The sequence below is a fragment of the Myotis yumanensis genome, unplaced genomic scaffold, assembly GCF_028538775.1.
Source record: "Myotis yumanensis isolate MYYU_CA2020_CCGP unplaced genomic scaffold, mMyoYum1.0.hap1 SCAF_15, whole genome shotgun sequence".
Classification (NCBI taxonomy): Eukaryota; Metazoa; Chordata; class Mammalia; order Chiroptera; family Vespertilionidae; genus Myotis; species Myotis yumanensis.
In genome coordinates this window covers 16,430,733-16,453,142 of record NW_027223766.1, presented here as the reverse complement: position 1 = coordinate 16,453,142, position 22,410 = coordinate 16,430,733, and positions in this window count along the sequence as shown.

Below are 22,410 nucleotides of genomic sequence, written 5' to 3'. Positions count from 1 at the left end.
AGGTTCATGCTTTAGAATATAACCTTATAAATGAAATCTTGACCCTTTTTGATGAAGTCCCAACTTCTGTAACTTTATGAAGAATTTTTTAGTCACAGGTTAATATTAAGGCTATACCTACTTTCTCGATTAAAGAGTAATTTCTTCCCTTTGATAGTGTTTTCTGAATAAAGAGGAATGAACCCTTTTCTTATTATTATATGGGTATTTGTGTGTGTGTCTTGCCCTTCCAAACTAAATTGTAAATTCTAAAAATTGGGGACTAAATATGATATATACTGGTTGCATAATAAATATTTGTTGAGTTAAATTACTTTGTAAAATTTGCTGGGTAAATACTTACTCTATATTCCATATCCCTATGCGATTAATCTCTTGTGCACATTTTTAATACTTTTTTTATAATGGGCTTTTATAATGGTTCTAACTCCCTTGTCTATACATAAAATATCTATCTACTTAAGTAAAATAGGTTTCAACCTGAAAATCCATGGCTATTAAACATTTTATATATGCATGTGCAGAACATAATGAGTGTATGGTTTTTACTAGTATGAAGGTCATTACGGTATCATTTATTGATTTAGTGCTGTACTTGGTTCAGATTCCAGCTCTGAAATGTCTTTGCTCAGAAAATTTGAGCAAATGCCTAGTATTCTAAGCCCTGTGTCCTCATCTGTAAAATGATGAGGACAGCTCCTAAGGGTGTTGTGAAACTGAATGAGGTGATACACAGTACTTGGCATGTAGTAAACACTCCTACTAGTATATTAGATGTTATTAAGATTATTTTGAATTGAAGATATTTAGGGTTGGGTATACAATTGCTTTTCCAAATAAGACAATTTTAAGATAAATGATATCCTTGATGGCAATTGAATTGGTGTCACAATCCCCCCCATTTGAGTAAAATGTTATAGATTTTAGGTTTCAAAAGAAAAAGAGATATAAAATGTGTAGAAAATGAAATTACCCAACCAATTCACATTTATTAAAAATGTTTTTTATTAAATTTATTGCGGTGACATACTATATAATAAAAGCCTAATATGCTAAGTGTCCGGTCGTCTAGTCGTCCATTCAGCCAATCAAAGCATAATATGCTAATGATATGCTAAGGTTGCTCAACCACTCGCTATGACGCTTCGACCCGTCAGAGGGCAGACGCTTTGACGGGTAAGTTAGCTTGCTGCTGGGGTCTGGCCAATCAGGACCTAAACTGTCAGTCGGACATCCCCCGAGGGCTCCTGGACTGCGAGAGGATGAAGACCGGGCTGAGGGACCTTCCTCCCCCCCGCCCCGCCCCCCCCCCCCCCCCCAGTGCACGAATTTTGTGCACTGGACCTCTAGCTGTTTAATAAAATTATATAGGTTTCAAGTGTACAATTCTATAATACATCATCTGTATATTATATTGTGTGTTCACCACCCAAAGTCACCAATTCACATTTCTAATTTATTTTGTTTTCATTATAACTCTGGACAGTAGGTCCTGCTTAAAGTCATTTTTCATGTAACAAATACATAGTAAGTATTTACTTCCTTTGACCTGTACAGTTCACTAGCATTTGCCTATTCCTGTTCTTACGACTACATTGTATTTTCCAAAGACAACACCTACTGTTCCACATGTGTCCTGCCCCATCTGAAATCATTACTGAAGTCACTTCAACTCTAAGATGCTAAATTGTATTTTAGGGCTGCCAGAAATCCTTTAACTAGCAAATGTTCACCAGATTTTAGGAGGCAAGTACTTCCTTATTACATAAAATCACTAGTTAAATGGTTGAGTGGTTTCTTTTATTTGAGTGGGTTCTGACAACTGCAGCAAAGGGAAGGGGGGGGGCGGGAAGCCAAACAGATTATAAGTGTTTACTAAAAATGCAATTACCCAAGCCCCTTCCCTAAAGATTCTGTGCCAGTAGGTCTGGGGTGGGGTCCCAAGTCTGTATCTTCAACAAGTGTTTCAGATAACTCTTCTGATCTGGCCAGTTTCAACAACACTATATATAGAAACCCATGGGAATTCAAGAACAGCCTCAAAGAAACGCTCTTTATTTTCCTCCCATTTTAGACATATCAATAAGCAAAGAGAAACAGCAAGTAAAAGAACCTATAATATTATTTCTCAGAATTAGTACAACTGTTAAAAATTGTTACAGATGGGGGCTCTTGGAACCAGACTGGGTTGAAATCCAGATTCCTCCACTACCAGTGTGACCCTGAGCAAGTTGTATAATTTCTTAGTGTAGGGCTGCTCTGAAGATTAAATGAGTCAATACATAGAAATGTCTTAGCATAGTCCCTGGAACTCAGAATAAATATTCAAGAAATGTTAGCCATCCTTCAAAATAATTTAAGAACTGTTAATAGTAGCATTTCTTCCACTACTCTATGGCAGCAGCTTATATTTTCCAAAGATGACAATACTTCCCATGTCACATGTTCTTCCACAATGTGACCTTGCTACTCTCCATTTCGAGAGAAGGGTGTGTTTCCCCTTTCCTTGAATCTGGGTAGGCCTGACTGCTTTGACCCATAGATTACAGTGGGACTTCCCAGGCTTGGTCATAAAAAACAATGCTACTTGTTGGAATATTCATGCATACATGAAGTTTGATTACTCTGAGGCTGCCATGCCTGGAGCAAGCCAGGTCACGTGACAAAGCCACACATAGGTGCTTTGATTGACAGCTTTAGTCTTTCATTCATTCACTAGAGGCCAGGTGCACGAAATTTATGCACTGGGGCGGGGGGGGGGGGGGGGATGTCCTTCAGCCCAGCCTGCACCCTCTCTAATCTGGGACCTCTCAGGGGATGTCTGACTGCTGGTTTAGGCCTGATCCCTGTGGACATCCCTCTCACAATCCGGGATTGCTGGCTCCCAACTGCTTGCCTGCCTGCCTGCCTGATTGCCCCTAACCACTTTTGCCTGCCAGCCTGATCATCCCCTAACCACTCCCCTGCTGGCCTGATTGACACCTAACTGCTCCCCTGCCAGCCTGGTCACCCCTAACTGCCCTCTCCTGCTGGCCTGGTCCCCCCCAACTGCCCTCCCCTGCAGGCCCAGTTGCCCCCAACTTCCCTCCCCTGCCAGCCATCTTGTGGCAGCCATCTTGTGATGACATGGGCGCAGCCATCTTGTGACCATGTGGGGGCTGCCATCTTGTGACCACGTGGGGGCTGCCATCTTGTGCGAGGGCACGATGGTCAATTTGCTTATAACCTCTTTATTATGTAGGATTCCAGCCGAGTCCTGTGAGTGAAGGAGCCTCCAGGTCATTGCAGCCTCCTATTGTTGAGTCCCCTCCACCTTTCAAGTATTCCCAGCTGAGATAGGTCCCAGACATTGTGGAGAAGTGATAAACCATTCATGCATACCCTGTCCAATGTCCTCACCCACAGAATCTGTAAGCAGAATAAAATGGTTGCTATTTTAAGCCACATTTTGGAGTAGCTTGTTATGTAGCAATAGTCATTAGAACATACAACTTTACAATTCCATGCATGTAGTAATTATGTCTTGTTCACTACTCAGTCTTTGTCACCTAGCACAGAGTAGTCCCCAAGTATTTGTTGAACAGTGGACTATATTTTAAACAATTCCTCATTGTGGGGCAATTAGATAGTTTTCCATTATTCTCAATGATTCCACTTATCACATATAGTAAATACTTGTAAGTGGAATTACTGAGTCATAGAATTTTATAAATGGTTTTGATATGGAGATATTGAAACATTCTGTCCACAAAGAATCATCTAGAGAGCCTGCCAAAGTTATTTCATCAGCCTGGACCCTAAAGTACTAACATATGCTAATTAAATGTCCATGACTGAGTTATAAACCAGAATGATGACTTTTGAACAGAATACCAACATGTTAACTTTAAAACAGGAGGTTTGCTAGCCTAGTGATTCTCTCCTTGTAAAAAGAAGTCCATAAGCTGTGTCAAATATCCCTGCAAACCTAATTTATCTTACGTGTTCTTGAATTAAGGCAAGATGTTAACAAGCCTAATGAGTTTCATTTCCTTTGGACAAACTTATAAGTTATTTTGTGTTGCTCAGGCATTCTGATATTGAAGTCATAGGAATTTTGAGGCATAGTTGCTACAGCATATATTATTAGCAAAGCTACATACCAGCAGTTTCTGAATTGAACATATCTTATCTGTCATTTGATCTACTTTGACAAGAGAGCATGGTAGCTAAAATAAGGTCCCAGTAGCAATAAACAGTGCTTTAGCATCTATTCCTTATATAAATTAACTAGAGGCCCGGTGCACAAAAATTTGTGCACTCGGGGCGGGGGGGGGGGCGGGGGGGTCCTCAGCCCGGCCTGTGCCCTCTCGCAGTCTGGGACCCCTCAGGAGATAATGACCTGCTGGCTTAGGCCTGCTCCCGGGTGGCAGAGGGCAGGCCCAATCCCTAGGTGCAGCCCCTGGTCGGGCTCAGAGCAGGGCCGATGGGGAGTTGGGGCGCAGCCCCCTGTCATGCACAGAGCAGGGCGGATCGGGAGGTTGCTATGCCACCCCTAGTCATGCTCAGGGTAGAGCCGATTGGGGGGTTGGGACACCGCCCCCTGTCACACTCAAAGCAGGGTCGATGGGGAGGTTGCGGCGCCACCCACTGTCACGCACAGAGCAGGGCCAATCAGGGGGTTGGGGCGCTGCCCCCTGTCACACACAGAGCAGAGCAGATCAGGGGGTTGGGGCGCCGCACCCTGTCACACTCAGGGCAGGGCCGATAGGGAGATTATGGCTCTACCCCGTCACACACAGAGCAGGGCTGATCAGGGGGTTGGGGCGCCGCACCCTGTCACACACAGAGCCGCAGGGCGATCAGGGGGTTGGGGAGCTCCCCCCTATCAGGCACAGAGCAGGGCTGATCAGGGGGTTGGGGCACCTTCCCCTGTCATGAACAGAGCAGGGCAGATAGGGAGGTTGTGGCCCCGCCCCCTGTCATACACAGAGCTGCAGGGCGATCAGGGGGTTTGGGCGCTGCCCCCTATCACACTGATCCCGGTGCCGGGAGGCCTCGTGGCTCGCTGATTCTGGTGCTGGGAGGCATATTACCCTTTTACTATATAGGATAGAGGCCTGGTGCACAGGTGGGGGCTGGCTGGTTTGCCCTGAAGGGTGTCCTGGATCAGAGTGGGGGTCCCGCTTGGGTGCCTGGCCAGCCTGGGTGAGGGGCTGATGGCTGTTTGCAGCTGGTCACACCCCCTTCAGTGTGGGGGTCCCCACTGGGGTGCCTGGCCAGTCTGGGTGAGGGGCTGAGGGCCGTTTTCAGGCTGGCGGGTGACTGAAGCTCCCAACTGCTCCTTTTTTTCTTTTTTTTTAATATTTTGGGCCAGCTTTAGCTCTGAGGCTCGGCTCCAGCTCTGAGACCTCGGCTGCTGAAAGCACATATCTGGTTTGTTTGTGTTCTATACTCGAAACACTGTTTCAACTCCAGCTCTGAGATCCTGGCTGGCTGAAAGCAGGTTACTGGGGTTTTGTTTAGCTTCTATATTTGTAACAATGTTTCAAACTGCAAACTCAGAGGCCGGCAGCAACAGGCGGGGAACGTTGGCTTCCTCTGTCACTGGAGCAAGCAAGCCTCATGTTAGCTTCAAGGTGCCTGGCTGCCGGCTGCCATCTTGGCTGGCAGTTAATTTGCATATTGCCCTGATTAGCCAATGGGAAGGGTAGCGGAGGTACGGCTAATTACCATGTTTCTCTTTTATTAGATAGGATGAGCATCATTGCCACATTAGTGATTTATGTGATTTTGTAATATTACTGTGAGCACTTACTGATTTTGGATCTTTAGGTAAAATTTAGATTTTATAACATAAAATGCATTACCTATTGTAACTTGTTTGGTCATCAGATACCTTTCATACCATGTAACCTATATGGACAAAATAATATAAAACCATAAAGGCAGAAGTTTGAAAAATATGTGTGTGGAGAGTAAATTCCTCCAACACTGAAGAACCAATTAAGATGCTTAGAAGCATAAATTTATAACAAAGAGAAATTGATTACTTTTTTCCATATCTAGGGTAGCTAGAAAAAAACTTTTTTTTTCATCACCGAAAAGTAAACATGATGGAATGCAAAAACATTGGGACTTGGGATTAGAGAACAAGGGGGTTAAATTCTAGGAAGGTGACCTGGGACAGTCCCTGACTTCTGTGCACCTCATCTGTAATATTGGGATAATATTCTCTCACAGGATTTTCTAAGAACTAAATTAGTTAATATATAAAAGATTCAGTCACAATGAATGCAGCTCACTGGTGTTTAATAAGTGTTAGTGGAACCCAAATTTATCTTTCTAGATGTCTGTTGCTGACTTTCAAAATTGGGATAAACATGATAATCCTGTATTTTTCTAGCCACCAGATAGTTTAACCTCATGTTGATTTGTAATTTTCTCAAACTGTCAGGTTAGATTATATCTTTCTTTATTTAGTTATATTACTGATAACCAAGGAAACACCATATTTGAAAACCACCTCATAACATGAGTTACTAGATAAATGATGAATCATATCTGCTTTGCCCGATTTTAGTGTCAATTCAGAAGGTGGCTTTTTCTCATTCTATTCTTAATCTCTGACATTTTATCATATCTTTTAGGACTTTTTGATTTCTATGCATTTATAATACCCACAAATGAAAATGTACTTACAATAATATTATTGGAAGTCAACTTAGAATTCATTTGGTTTTGTTAAAATTTCTACTGAATTAATTAGGAAACTGAAGTCCAAATAGGTCGAGGGAAGAAGAAGCAAACTCAATAATCACCTAACAAAATGCTTTCATTTTATATATTTAGAGAGCTGGAGATTCAATTAGGGTAAAACATAGAGACTAGCTCTTGTGAATCACATCTTCTAGTCTTTCCCCAGTAACTTCTCTGTGATTTTATGTCATGAATTTGATATTACCAAATTAATAATAAAAACTGTAGATACTAATTTAGAAAATGCCTCACACTAGGTTTGAATAAGATCCTTATTAAAACATTGAGCAAGACTGAATGAGTTTTGAAGGTAAGACATGTTCAGTTGGAACATTAAGTGACTTTACAGGGCCAAATCATCAGGTGATAGCAGTCATCTTAGTGTCTTTTGTATATCTTTCATTTTTTTCTTGAGTATTAAATCCAAACAAAGTGACTGAAATACGAAAGAATAAAGTAAATTCCTGGATAGGTTTGAAGTTCAATTTGACTTCTTATGGATAAGCCATATTAAAGCTCACATCTGCATTTGGACAACAGGAACATAAAAATGTACATTAAATGCTGATACAAGTTTGTTTATTTTTATAAAAACGATTTCATATTTTCTTGCTTACATAGACACCGAAAGCAAGTATGTATTTAAATGTGCAGAATTTACTAGTATACCTTCCTTCCTTATCCTGGAAGTGAATTATTTAAAAAAAACTTTTTTCCCCCTTGAGATCCTCTTACAAAATGCTATTATATCAGATCAACTTACCAATTAACCTTTGTCAACTCAATAAGAAGCAGGATAGAATTTACTGTCAACTAATTTCTTTAGTCATCTCACATTTTTGTTATTCTCATTGTATAATCTTAGCATACAACTGAGAGAAGCTTACATTAATTATTTTACTCCAGCAGTTCTGATGAATAATTTTCCTAGCACACTTTCCATTTTAAAAAGTGAATGAGACAAGTGCCCCTTTTTTGGCTGCTATTTTTTATAACTGTAACCATGAAAAGGGCTGAGGTAGAAATAAGAATTTTATAAAGATGGCTAGATACAGTTATCTTTTTATTCTTTGTAGGAAAGGAAATGAAAAAGAAGAATACAAAAGCAAAAGTAAATTATTTGCCAAAAATGTTTCTCAGTAGAACGTTGCGAAGAGCTGCCTGTGATTTTGGAATATTGCTTGACTGTTCTGAATTTGTTTCAAGCCTTCTTACTTTGACTTCTTCCCCAACCTCCATCTGCAAGGTTACCTATGATGTTTGATCTTTGCTTAGGAGTGGGGAAAGGGATTGTTATGAGGAAAAGGATTATAAATGAAAGCACTTTTGCCCTGACTGTGTTTCTAAGTGGTTAGAGAATTGACCTGAGCACCGAAGCGAAGGGTAGTGGGTTTGATTTCTGGTCAAGAGCATGTTGTACCTGGATTGCAGGTTCTATCTCCAGCCCTGGTTGGGGCGCGTGTGGTAGGTAACCAGTTGATATGTCTGTTTTACGTGATTGTTTCTTTCTCTCTCCCTCTCACTCCTCCCTCTCCATTTCTTCCTCTCTCTCTCTCTAAAAAAAAAAAAAAAAAAGAAAAAAAGAAAAAATATCCTCCAGGGAGGATTTTTTTAAAAAAGCACTTTTCTTTACAAAATAAGGAGCTTCCATTCAGTACTTTCCACTCTACGTGTGTGAAAGGAAATAAATGGGAAGACCACGATGAGTTATCTCAGGATATTGAAGAGGAATCACTGATTATTTCTAATAGAAAAATTCCTATATCTTTTAAATTGCCTGGTAATTTTCTCTTCAGGTGGCCAGGTGCAGTTATTATCTAATGTCTGTTATCCTAAGATGTCATGTAATGATATACGAAGGAAACTTAAGAATCATGAGTTTCTCCAGTTTAAGTCCTAAAATATGTCATCATGATGACAGCAACTTGGGAAAGAGTCAGAGAAAAGCCTTATTTTAATATTTTTGCAATATTGTGACAAGTGTCTAGTTGGGTTTTTTTTAGGTTGATCATTTGATTATTATGCGGTGGAAGGAAGGCAGAGTGAGGGAAGGAGAGAGTGACTGCTGAGAGGTACAGGTTATTTCATCTTGATTTTATGAAAAATGGGGTGGTAGAGGCTCATTGACTCTGGTTGAATCATATGAAATTGCTGTTTTAATTGGTCAAAGTGGTTACATATTAACAATTTTATATGCTGCAACATATTAGGTAAAGGTGAACACCTATGCTCTCATTATTCATTAATTTAACAAATATTTATTGAGTCCCCTTGGCTGGACTACTGTGCTCTTCACTTTCTCTGGGAGTTAATGTGTTTTCTTCTTCCTCCCCCTCCTCCTCTCCTTCTTCTTCTCCTTCTTCTCCTTCTTCTTCTCCTTCTTCTTCTCCTTCTTCTTCTCCTTCTTCTTCTCCTTCTTCTTCTCCTTCTTCTTCTCCTTCTTCTTCTCCTTCTTCTTCTCCTTCTTCTTCTCCTTCTCCTTCTCCTTCTCCTTCTCCTTCTCCTTCTTCTTCTCCTTCTCCTTCTCCTTCTTCTTCTCCTTCTTCTTCTTCTTCTCCTTCTTCTCCTTCTCCTTCTCCTTCTCCTTCTCCTTCTTCTCCTTCTCCTTCTCCTTCTCCTTCTCCTTCTCCTTCTCCTTCTCCTTCTCCTTCTCCTTCTCCTTCTCCTTCTCCTTCTCCTTCTCCTTCTTCTTCTTCTTCTTCTTCTTCTTCTTATTCTTCTTCTTGTCTTCCTTGGCAGAGTTCCTGATTTTTTACAATTATTTATTGATTTTAGAGAGAGAAAGGAAGAGAGAGAGATTTGCTTGCTATTCTACTTATTTATACATTCATTAGTCGATTCTTTTATGTGCCCTGACCGGAGACTGAACCCACAGTCTTGGTGGATCGGGATGATGCTCTAACCAACTGAGCTATTGGGCCAGGGCCTGAGTTCCTGCTTTTTAATAAGGGTCATTAACTTATACATGTAATTTTTGTCTTACTTTTCCATTTACTATATACTTATATATTTATAACATGAGAAAAATATTTCATGTTATAAAATTTTCATAACTATATTTCAAGGACATGAAATCTTCCTTTAAAGGGGATAATTTATTTTCCACTCTCTTATTTGGAGGATGTGTAGGTAGTTGGATTACTGTCTTTGTACAGAAAGTTTTTTTCTGTTATTTCAGGTTATTTCTCTAGGATAGAGTCCCCAAAGTGGAATTATTTGGTCAAAGGGTATGAACATAGTAAAATCTCCTGATACATGTCAACTGGAAATAGCTGTATGTTTAATACCGCTTGATATATGAAGTTTGACTCCTCATCAGTCACAGGATATGTTAAAAACTGTGTAAAACAACTTGCTTGCATGGTGGTCCAAAACCATATTCAATGACAATGTCCTCGTCTGGATAAAGGAAAAGGCTTGCAGTTGCTGGTATCAAGAGAACCACTAGCTTTTCTCCAAGGGAATGGCCTCTGAATAAACTGATACCCAAAAGAAAGACCAAATTCCCGATGTGTACAAGATTTCTTCAAGTTCTGTTTGTAATTATTTTGTCTGGAGGAAATGAGAAAAAAAGAGACCAAGTGTCAGCCTATCTCTAGGGAATTTTCGAAAGAATACAATTTTCACACTTTGGGAAAGAAGATGTAAAAGAATATGTTTAGGTTTAGATAGTGTGTTTTGGTTTAAAATATATGATAGATCAGAGATAATTAGTACTGGTCGATAACATCTATCAAGCCTATTTTTAGATTTCTAGGTATTTACTCTAATGTATCTTCCTAAATAAGATAAAATAATTGACTAGTGCTAATTAGATCCTAACTTTTCTGAGCTGAGGAGAAAATAAACCGATGAGGAATAAGTGCCAACACCTGATGTCATAGCATTGGGTGAGACAGGCAGTGGGGAGCTCAGGGAGGGAGAATGGGACCACAGAGTCAAGATGTGACTACTGCGTGTGTTGTTATCTGCTTGTTCAGATGAGGCTTTGAGGCCTGCTTAGCCTGGAGTCCAGAAATAGGCTCAGCAATAATCAAGCCATGAGTTAAGTGGAGTCATTAACCGCACATGGATCACAGTCACATCCAGCAAGGAAAAGTGCTTGGACCATAAAGGAACTGGTGGTTGTCAGGGTCTCTCAGAGCCACTTCCAGGGCAGGCAGTAGAGCATAGTGGTTTGGAGCATGGGCCCTGGATCCAGATAGTTTAGGATAGAACCTGGTTGCTACCCCTACACTAGCTGTGTGACCTCAGATGAGTTACTTAACCTGCCTGGGCTTTAGTTTACTCATCTGTAAGATGGGGATGTTAATAGTCTGTATTTCTGTATGGCTGTGAGAGTAAGTGGTTTAATACACACGAACTGCTTAGAATGGTGTTTGGCATGTTGTTAGTAATGTTTATTTTTTTCCTTCCCATATATTAAAATAAGCACTCAAAAGGGTTACAAAAACCTTTCGTATTTTTAAATATATACATTTAACAAATTCACTGTTTACACGCACACTACCGTGACTGTATGGGTACCTTCATTTGAGGATCAAGTCAAAATTTAAACTCAAGATTCTTTGTGATGTAGATGTGACAAATGGGTCTCCTGGTGTATCTCATGCAAGACCCTTGTGGTTATGCCACTGCTTTCTTCCTTGATCCATATGCTGATTCAATAGGTGTCTTTTCCTTTTTTAAGTAGCTGGTATTGAAAGTGCTCCACTTAACTGAACTATTTGTTGGGCTAGGAAGGTGTCTGTGCTTCCCCAACATTTCTAGCTATTTCAGAGCAGCCATTTGTAGCAGAAAACGTATTGCTGAGATTCCACACACTAGCACTCTGGAGATCTGGGTGGCTAAGCAGAGCATTGAGCCAAGCACCAGGGAGGGATGCCGTCAAATTGGGATCATTCATGGACAATCTGACACTGTGCCATTGAATGGAAAATTAGACACAGGTCACAGGAAATACTGCAGAACAGGCAAAAAATTTATTTTCTCTTCTGATCAGAGGAAAATCCAAGACTTATCAATACCAGTCACCCATACAGTGGAAGGTGATCTATGGAAGGAGTAGCTATGCTTGAAAATGTCCAATTCTTGGTTAAAAGTAGGAGATATTACGGGTTCTTCTTTGTAATTAGACATTGGAAAGAATACCATAAAATGTGCATACCTTCTTTTTTTTAAAAAAAATATATTTTATTGATTTTTTTTATAGAGAGGAAGGGAGAGGGATAGAGAAACATCGATCAGATGCCTCCTGCACACCCCCTACTGGGGATGCGCCTGCAACTAAGGTACATGCCCTTGACCGGAATCAAACCTGGGACCCTTCAGTCCACAGGCCAATGCTCTATACACTGAGCCAAACCAGCTAGGGCCGTGGTTGGCAAACCTCGGCTCGCGAGCCACATGCAGCTCTTTGGCCCCTTGAGTGTGGCTCTTCCACAAAATACCGGCTCTTCCACAAAAACCGACTTCTGCGCATGGGCCACGAAGTTTCAATCACACTGTACGTGCGCGCCTGCATGTGGTATTTTGTGGAAGAGCCATACTCAAGGGGCCAAAGAGCCGCATGTGGCTCACAAGCCGCGGTTTGCCGAGCCGCAGTTTGCCGACCACTGGGCTAGGGCGAATGTGCATACCTTCTGTGAGGTCTTTACAGAGACCTTACGTCTTGGTTAGACTTGCAAAAATCCTTGTGCATTAAGAAGACTGGTATCTGAAATATGGACCAAGGAATGCTGGGCATTTTTAATATTCTAGAGAGCAGATACCAGGGAAAGGTGTGTTATTTCATCTCTGAAACATGAACACCTAGAGTTTCAGCAAAGAACTGCTGTTGACTTTAGGTCACTTGTATATGCCTATAGTGTTTAAGCTCTTTTGCCTTTTTAAAAAAATTTTCCAGACTCAATTTCTTTTATTTCTTGGAATTTAGGAATATTCAATTTACATATGAGGCTTTGTTTTGTTTTGTTTTTCCATCCCATTTTTTTCAGAACTTTTACTTTTTTAAATGGATCTTTTTTGTTGAAAGTATTACAGATGCCCCCCTTTCCCCCTCATTGACCCTCTCCACCCCTCACCCGCCCCCACAGGCCTACCACACTATTGTCTGTATCCATGGGTTATGCATATATTCATATAAGTTCTTTGGCTTTGTTTGATAATTCAAGTTAGCTATTATGGAAGCAGTTTTCATAGCTTTTTTATTCTCTTGGATAATCATTTTTCCTTGTTGCTCAGTATCAATGTCTTATAATAAAGCATCTACTTATGAGATGCCAAAAGTAACTTTTATCTTTTGTTTTTCTTTAACATATACTGCTATATAAAAAGACAAAATTTATAAACAATGTTGGTTTTTATTTAAATTATATCCTTGGACAGTAAAATAGACTCTAGTAGACCTGAAAGATGTAGTTGCTTAAAAATTGACTTCAGATTAAACAAAAACCTAACGATCTGATTCCAGGGCTATTAGCTATGTGTGAAAAGAAAAACTGCAAAATGTGAGTTGAAAAGATTCATTAAAATTCATGGCAAAACTCAGTGGGAATGAGTCAAATTGGAAAATATTGTGAAAGCCATAGCTGAATGTATGTTATGTCTCTAGGGTCATTTCTTTGAAATCTTTCTCACACACACATGCCATATGCATAGATTTCTATCTGTTCCAACTGTACTTAAGCTGGCCGAAAGCATGTTAAATCTCTCAGAAGAGAATTTCCCCATTGTTCTGGAGAGTGATTTCTACCGCTGCCTCACACGTGCTCCCGCCAGGTAGTTCCCTCAGCTGTTGAGATCACTCAGCTGCTGTGCTGCTTTGTGTCTGGGGGGAGAGTAACCAAACAACCTCAGAGATAGGGACCCGTTAGAGCAACTGTGGAAGACGCTGGCAAAGATTAAAGACAACTGGAGAACTTGCTGCAGCAGCATGGAGAATAAATTACCAGAGTGAAGTAATGATTGATGAAGACACTCCTAGAAACTCCTAAAATTGTTCGAGAGTATTCTTAAATACGTTTAGGAGTGCTTCTTTTTTTTGGTTTGTTTATGCAGAGAAATATAGTGTAGCATTACTTATACTTTAAATTACTAATTTAGAAATGATTTTTATTAGACTTTTAAAAATTGGCATATACTCTATCACCATTGCAAGATTCTGACTTCATTTTTTTATGTCCTGCCAACAGCCTTTTTGAAGTATGACAGTTCCATGGTGATCTAAAGAATAATTTAATATAGCGTCAACATTTATCCTTGATGTTAATAATTAAAATAAATTGGCATGTATTAACTTTCCTCCACGATGATATTATTCACACAAACAAATATATCAGCCTACTTATTTCAGCTGATCAATGGAAAGCTTTGCTCATGAGGGAATGTCAGCAAACATTTTGTGGGCTGGAAACATTTGACTTGAGCACATTTATAGAATAACAGGATTTCTAAGACAGAGGTCTTAGATCAATATCATGTATTTTATTTCTGGTGAGGACAAAAACTGGGGATGGCTAAATTTAGGTGTATAAGTTCATGTGTGTATACACTTTCTAGATGGGGGCAGGAGGAGAAGTAGTTTTAGGAAAATAAAATACTCTTCCATTTCTAAACACTGTGTTTCATATTAAAGTAATTTATCAAGAAATTATAAGTTATAAATCTTTAGCTTGTGGCTACAGCAAGGGCCTCAGCTTGAACCCTAGCTATCTATTCTCTGAGATTCCAGCACATCTGAAAGGTTTGTCACATCTTGTCTGGGAACAATTTGAAAAAAGTCCAAGAAGTCTCCTGAGAAGCAGTGAGTCATCCTAAGGAAGAGTCATTCTAACTCAAAGAGTAGGTAAAGGAACAAGGGCCTGTATGAACGAGGGGGCAGTTTTCATATATGTTTCTCATCTTTGTCTTCTATGAGCTCTTTTTTTTCCTTGGGGTTTGTGCCAGATCCCAGTAGAGAAGTTTCAAAGAGAAACCAGTAAGATAGTCTTTTCATTTTTTTTTTTTACTGAAATGTCTGAGATACTAGGGAGCAGAAGGTGGCTCCACTTTTGTGAGTCGGGTAGCAGAGTGTGGGAGGAAGCGGGACCTCCGTGTACAACTGAGCAGGTTGTGTGCAGTGCACAACTCCAGGGGTGGGAGTAGGTCACAGAATAAGTCATAGGCAAGGACCCTCCGAAAAGGTATTCTCTCCATTCATTAGAGGGACCTCTGGTGTAGGGTGCCATCATGAGCACTTGAGGCTGCTACAGCTTTGGCAAGATGCAGCTTTGATGTAGTACATGCCTGGGGCATGGATGACTTGAGAGGTTGGAGAGGTTTTGGAGAGTTAATAGCCTCACGCCTGGTAGGAGGTATCACTCATCCAAGTAGCAGGAGAAGAGGAGTGGAAGAATGCCAGGTGGGAGCTGGCAGGAGTCTGGGTTGTGAGCCCACTGAAGATATCCAGCAGGGACTCCAAGACTGGGAGGAAGTCGAACTGTGGAGAAAATATAAAACTAAAGAAGAAACAGTGTTTTGTGACTTGAACTCCTCCAAACTCATGTAGCTTCTGGAAAAGTGGATTCTCTGTCTTATAATCATTTTATATTTGTGAATACAAAAACCAAGAACTCATTATTTGGTAATAAAGACTATAACTGTCCCTACTTATGGGATGACCATTAAGTGTGAGGGAATATCAGCATTCCCTGAAATGGGAGCGCATAGACTGTGAGTGCAGTTTCTTCCTGAAGGCTGACATGAGCCCAGGACTGAAAGGTGGTGGTGCAGGAGCAGCTGAGATTCTCAAGGCCATTGAGGGAGGTCCCCCTTTGTGTGGTTAGTATTTGGGCAGCTGTATCCCTTCTGTGCCTGCATTTCCACTCTGCGTGGCCCACCTCATTTCTACTAGAATTGCTTTTCAAATCAGAGACTGAACCCGCTCTCAGAGTGGATGTGTGCCATCTCTTCCCTCTAAACTCTAACCCTCTGGAATGATTCAGTAGGAATTTTCATACTGATTGGGTAGCTGCAATTGAGGTTCATAGGAGTCAAACAAATGGCTAAAGTGGGCAAGTGGAGATGGAGTCTTCATTCAGGCCCAGACCAATGTCTTTCTACAACCAACCATCTGTAAAGTGTTCTCTTAGAGCAAACTCCTGCATCCCATTGTGGGTAGGGGTAAAATACCTGAAGCATTAAAGTACTTTTTAGTGAACTTGCTGCATTAAATAGTAGAAGGTATAATTGTGTTTTCTCAGATACAGCAAATATGATTCAGTGCAGGAACAGTCATATAACTAAATCTTTCATCTAATTCTCCAATTTGGCAAATCTTTAAGTCATGGTTGATTCCCTGGGTTTACCCTCATATCTAACTTATGAAAGCTATAAGAATGACTTTTTGTTCCTGAGAAAGAACACACCTCTAATTGAGGTCTTTCTCTCTCTCTCTCTCTCTCTCTCTCTCTCTCTCTCTCTCTTTCTTCTTTCTTTCTTTCTTCCTCACCTGACGAAATTGCTTCATTGATTTTTAGAGAGAGTGGAAAGGAGGGGGGAGAGACAGAGAGAAACATCCATGTGAGGGAGACACATCAATTGGTTGCCTCTGCAAGGGCCCCGAGCAACCGGTACATGCCCTTGCCAGAATCGAACCCATGACCCTTCAGTCCGCTGGCCGACGCTCCATCTACTGAGCCAAACTGGCGAGGGTAAGGTCTGTTTCTTTATGACTACATGGGATTCACCACAACTCTGGAGAAATGTGAACCCAAGCTTGGTTTTTTTGCTATGTCCATCGATTAGGGTAATTGCTTTGTTCTTGATGTTGTTATATTTATCTATAAACAAATGGAAAAACATAATAAGAATTATACATGGGTATTATCTCTTATGCAAACACACAAGAAGAGTTGCGGGGGAAAAGAGATTGGGTAAGAAAAGAAAGTGATTCATAGTTGGTTTGGGAAAGCTAGAGATCCTAGCACTGACCCAAATACTGCCCTGTCTATTTAGCTGTCACATGTATGATTTTTACTGACTAATTAAATTATAGACTTTCTGAAGGCAAACACTATCACTTATTCTTTGTGCTCTTTGCAGTGTCCACATGTGGAGAAAGTAGAGTAAGCAACCATAAAATTGTTTTTGTATTGAAATACAGACTTTCAACTAACCTGGATCTTAATTCCTGCTAGGGCTTATGTTCTAAAACCACCTCCACTGCATCCATTTTATTTGACCTCCAAAATGGCCCATGTGCAGGAGATGAAATTACCATTTTATCTTGCAAGGTTCAGACCAAATGCCAACCTTCCCAGGAAGCCTTTCCAGGCTCCTCACTTTGGGTTAGATGTATTCTTTCTGTGTTCTGTACATACTGAATTTGAGGCACTTCTCTCATTATTTTAAAATTGATATGATTTGCTTGCTTTCTCTATGGGCCTGTGAGCTCTTTGAAGGCAAGACCACAGATTTCTGTGCACTTCCTGCACTTTCCCCAAGCCCTATCACTGCATAATACATGCTCAATAAACATGTGTGTGAATGACTCACAGTCCTTTTTAAAAAGACAATTCATTTGTATGTAGAAATATACTCATTTACATATGGAAACATTTATTTATTTAAAAAATTTAACATAGATTTGTTAGAGAGAAAGAGGAAGGGAGAGGGGGAGAGAGAAACATCTATGTGAGAGCGAAACATGGATTGGCTGCCCCTGCATCTCCGCGCCCCCTCCCCCCCCCCTCCTCCTGCACCACGGTTTGAGCCTGCAACCAGTCCAGGTGCACTGACCAGGAATAAAATCAAACCATTTCAGTGTATGGGATAATGCCCAACTAATTGAACCATATCTTTAAGTGGACAAACTAGATTTCTACTAATTTGGAATCACTAAGAGCCATTAGCTGTGATTTAAACAAAATGTGAGACGACTCTTAAAGTGGAAACGATAGAAATTAAACCCAAGTCTTCAGTATGACTATGTTACTGGAGTATTACATTTTCCCAAGTCTACTGGCTTTTTCATTCTAGAAGGCATTGGGAGATTCTTCCATTCAGTGTGTATGGGGAGTTACTAAAAAAAGGGGGAAATCAGCCCTACCTGGTTTGGCTCAGTGCGTGGAGTATCGGCCTTCAAACTGAAGGGTCCCAATTTTGATTCTGGTCAAGGGCACATACTTCAGTTGCAGGCTCAATCCCTGGCTGAGGTGTGTGGGGGAGGCAACCAATTGATGTCTCTCTCTCACATCAATCTTTCTATCTCTGTCTCTCCCCATCCTTTCTACTCTCTCTAAAAATCAATGGAAAAATATCCTTGGGTGAGGATTAACAACAACAACAACAAAATGAAAAATCAACATCTCTCTTCATGATGTATAAATAGGACATTATTTATTTAATTCTCATCTATAACTGCTATGTAAAAGGACTATTGATATGTGTCTTTCCTTTTTATACATAACTTAAGTGAACAGGTTACTTGAAAAAATACATTTCTTCTCTTTCACCTTCTGTCCAGCAGGCTGGTCTCCACATCCATGGTTTTCTATTCATTGTTCTGCCACATTGCTTAAGGCTACCTCCCTGAGTCCTTGAAAGTTTCTTCTCCTTTTTCATTTTTCAGATAATAGAAATGTATCTATTCTTTTCTTAACATATTTATAAAAGTACTTTCAAATGAGTCCATTGTTTGGTTCTGTTTTTAACAGTTATGAGACATTTGATAATTATATTATCATGTCTTTACTATCAAGTGTCTGGATGTTACCATTGAATTGCCAAAATGGTTTCCTACAAATCACAAAATCACCATACAATTTAGGTTTTAAGCATAAGTAAAATGTGTGTTTCTATATCCATATTCTATGCAATCAGAGGAGGGAATTTTCTTCTTTGTTGATAATCATCATCATAGTGGCTAGTATTGTTCCAAAGCATGGCAATGGGGAAAGAGCTGAAGAGCTGTGTTAGTGAAGCTTGATAGAGTTGAGTTTATGAGTTACAGCTCTTAATCCAAATGAAATACAATTTTATTTGAGGTAGATCTGCAAGTGGGAGAATGACTATTAATTCTGCAATTCCAAAATAACTAATGTACTTGGTTTGAAGCCAGGTACACTGTGAGTTCTGCATTTAAGTGCTCTTGTGGGAAATACAGAGAGAGACTTTCACATATGGATTCTCAGAAGAAAATGCAACTGTTCCACACAAGAAATATTTATTCTTAGTACTTTTTAATGTGTGGTTGACTATATATTTTTGAGTGGTGCCATTTTTAACACTTGGAGATTCAAGCCAAAGATCTTCATTTCCTGGGGTAATTTTAGTAACTCACCCATTCATATAGCAAGCATTTAGTGAGGATTGATGGTACAGCTCTGTACTTGATTTGATGAGAAATGCAAGGAAAGTAGAAGCAAGATCTATCTTCATTGAATTTAAAATATTGTTAGAAAATAAAACTGATACATGCATGTGTGTGTCTATATGTACACATACAAAATGGTACTGCAAGTTAATGTATTAAAAATACACAGCAACTCCCTGCTATGTTATTATGTAGGCAGCAGTTTCATAGCACCCGCCTTTGAGGAGCTCATAATCTGATGGTGTGTGTTGGGGAGTAGAGGGGTGGGGTGATAATCAAGGGATAAATCAACGATCTGAGTTGTCGGGATAATGCTGTTGACACAGCTACAAGTTCTATCTGTGAGACCTGGGAGTCTTCAGAGAAGAAGGGGAGTGGGAGGGGTTCTTGAGAGAGCATGTAGCCAAGTTGGGTTGTATGTATGTACACACAGAGAGGGGAAGAAGAAAAGAGTCGTGTAAAGTCAGAAAGCTTCCTTTGAGAGCTGAGTTACATCTTGTGAGAAGTTTATATGTCACAATGACACATATTTATAATTTGTATTATTTGATGTATGCATGTCAAAAAGAGAAAAATGGGAAGGGAGCCCAGGCAGGAAAATTGTCACAGGCAAAGGAGCAAGAGGTGGAAATATGTTCACATAAGGAGAACATTCCACTGAAATGGGTTCTTTTACTAAAAAGGGATCGAATTAGATAAATTTAGGGATGAACGGCATCTGACTGAAGGATTGGGTCAAATGAGGAATGAAAACTGTATAAAAAATATAAAATCTTATGAGGGTGTTAGTTATTTTAGGGTGAGGCCGCATAGTATATTTGTTAGATGCACAGACTAGGTTCAATTCATGACTCCATCAGTCTCTCGCTCTGTGACCTTGGGCAAACTATTTATTCCCTCTGTGCCATATATATAGACTCCCTGCTATGTATATATTCCCCTCAAATGTATACACACTTTAACAGCTGATAGCTCAATCTTGAAAATGAAATGTATTTTAATAAACACTGCCTTTATAATTATTCAAAGTGTGTGTATACGTTTTTCGGGACACTATATATATATGTGTGTGTGTGTAAACACTAATGTATATATGCACTAGTTAACTGAACACTATTATGGGTTATTAAGTAAGGGTGTGATAAAATAATGTGTAAGGAAGACTATCCTGGTAATGATATACAGGGAAGATTCAAGTGAGGGAAATTTCTGGAGGTTGGGAAATGAGATGGGGCAGATTTCATAGATATCTGAAAAAAGACAGTGGGGGCTTGGAGTAAGGTAGAGAAAAGCTAATAGATTAGAAGAGAAGACATATTTCAAAGAAATAAAGAAGTGTTAGAACTTGGTAGGTAGAGATGGGGTGTGAGAAGTCGTAGCCAAAGATGACTCTAATGTTGAGTTTTGGAGAGGCGAGGCAGAGTGCTGCCATGGACAACAAAAGGGGAAGTTATGCATGGATGGACCTCAAAGCTTAGTAAATGAAACCCACTGCACTTAGCCTGAATTTGCTCAAATAATAATAATCATTAGCTAGAATTCCATCTTCCTTTGTGCTCTTGTGCAATTCTTTTGCCATCTGTTCTAGGAATAACTCAGGATGTCAGCTCTCTTTGAATGGGAAGCAAATTCTGAAAGAAGAGATTTTCATTTGAAAATGTCCTTTCAAAGCATTTCATTAAATTAAACATAAGACAAAGATAAGGAAAAGCTTAACTTTCAACCACTTTACAGAATAAAGTTTGAAAAATTATTACAGTTGGGAATAAACCCCCCCCCCCAACAATATAAAGTAAAACAAAACAAAAACTAGGTCAAGAAGTGACCCTGAGGCAAAGTCTTAAATCTTAAAGGTCAACAGGTCAGTATACTTTAAAAACTGTAATTATAGCTCTTAATTCTTCAACAAACTTACTGTGTCATGTTAAGGTTATTCACTCCCATATAGCATAGCCCATAATGTCACTTGAGGTATCCTTATTGCTTCTCCAGGTATTAAAGAAGCTTGATATGTTTTTGTTTCATTAATCTTTTCTCAGAGGCCAGTGATGAGTTCATCTGACTCTTTTCCATCAAGTTGAAAATTCTTTTCAATTAAAAACTCATCTCTACAGATGGTATTAGCATTAGGAGTGGCCTATTCTGTCTAAAATAACAAATATTGAGATATTTCTGAACTTGCTCTATAAATCATTGAAAGTAAAATTTACTAAAGGGTTTCAGTTGTGTGTGTGTGTGTGTGTGTGTGTGTGTGTGTGTGTGTGTTTAAAGTGAGTAGAAGCTGAACTGATGAGAAGTTGACCCTTATACTTTATTGTTGTTAGAAGGATCAGTTTCATCTCAGTGCTTGGGCAATTTTGTTGCACATTAATGTGAAATATTGTGAATGTTTTAACCAAGCTATCAACTATGAAATGGTTTATCCAAAACATTATGATTATAAAAGTGATAATAGAAACAGTTTAAACTAGGAGAGAAAGCTCTGTTAAGGAGGATTAGAAAGACCATTTATTGAATAGTATGGATTTCTTCCAAGCCCCTGTGTGCAGAAAGCATGCAATGCGTGAATAATTCATCTAGAAATTCTATCGTGAAGTTGTATCAGTTTCCACAGTAAAACCTGGCTATGGAGGAGGAAAATACATCAACATCTGTGACAAGCTCTATGAAGAGACAGTGGCAAAGCCTTTCAGGCACCAGGAGCAAAGCAAAATATAATAAATTCACTTAAGTGTCAAATTTGTGTCGGCTGAATAATGACACCATATGTCTGGGTTGCTATGTCACTGTAGGCTCTGGGAAAACACATGGCTTTATAGAAATGGCTGTCAGCCTGGGGAAAAAACCTTGCTGGCTACTGCCTTTCTGTCAAAGAAAACAGAGACTGCCCAATAAGTACAGTGTCCAGTTATCAGAAATAATTGGAGTTTTTCATTTTGTTTTAACTAATTTGACAGCATCAAGAGTTGACTTCTGGTTAGAATTGGGCATGTACAGTTAGGCTGTCTTAGGAACATTTCTTCAAATCCTTCAAATGATTTGTTGCAAGGCTTTAAAACTCATCAGAGCAGGGTCTTAATGATGCACCTTGTCATCATATAGCTCTCTGAGTAACTCTCCTCACAGGATTGTGTAGGCATTGTCTTACCAGTCCTCATAGCGTCCCCTGGAGCAATCAAGGACTCATATATTTTGCTCCAGAGCAAATTGAGGTACAGAAAGGTTATGGTCACATAAGTCCTTAGGAGGCATGAATCTGGAGACAACGCAACATTTTTTACATCAGGTAGTTGGCATTCAAGCAGGAGTGCCAGACA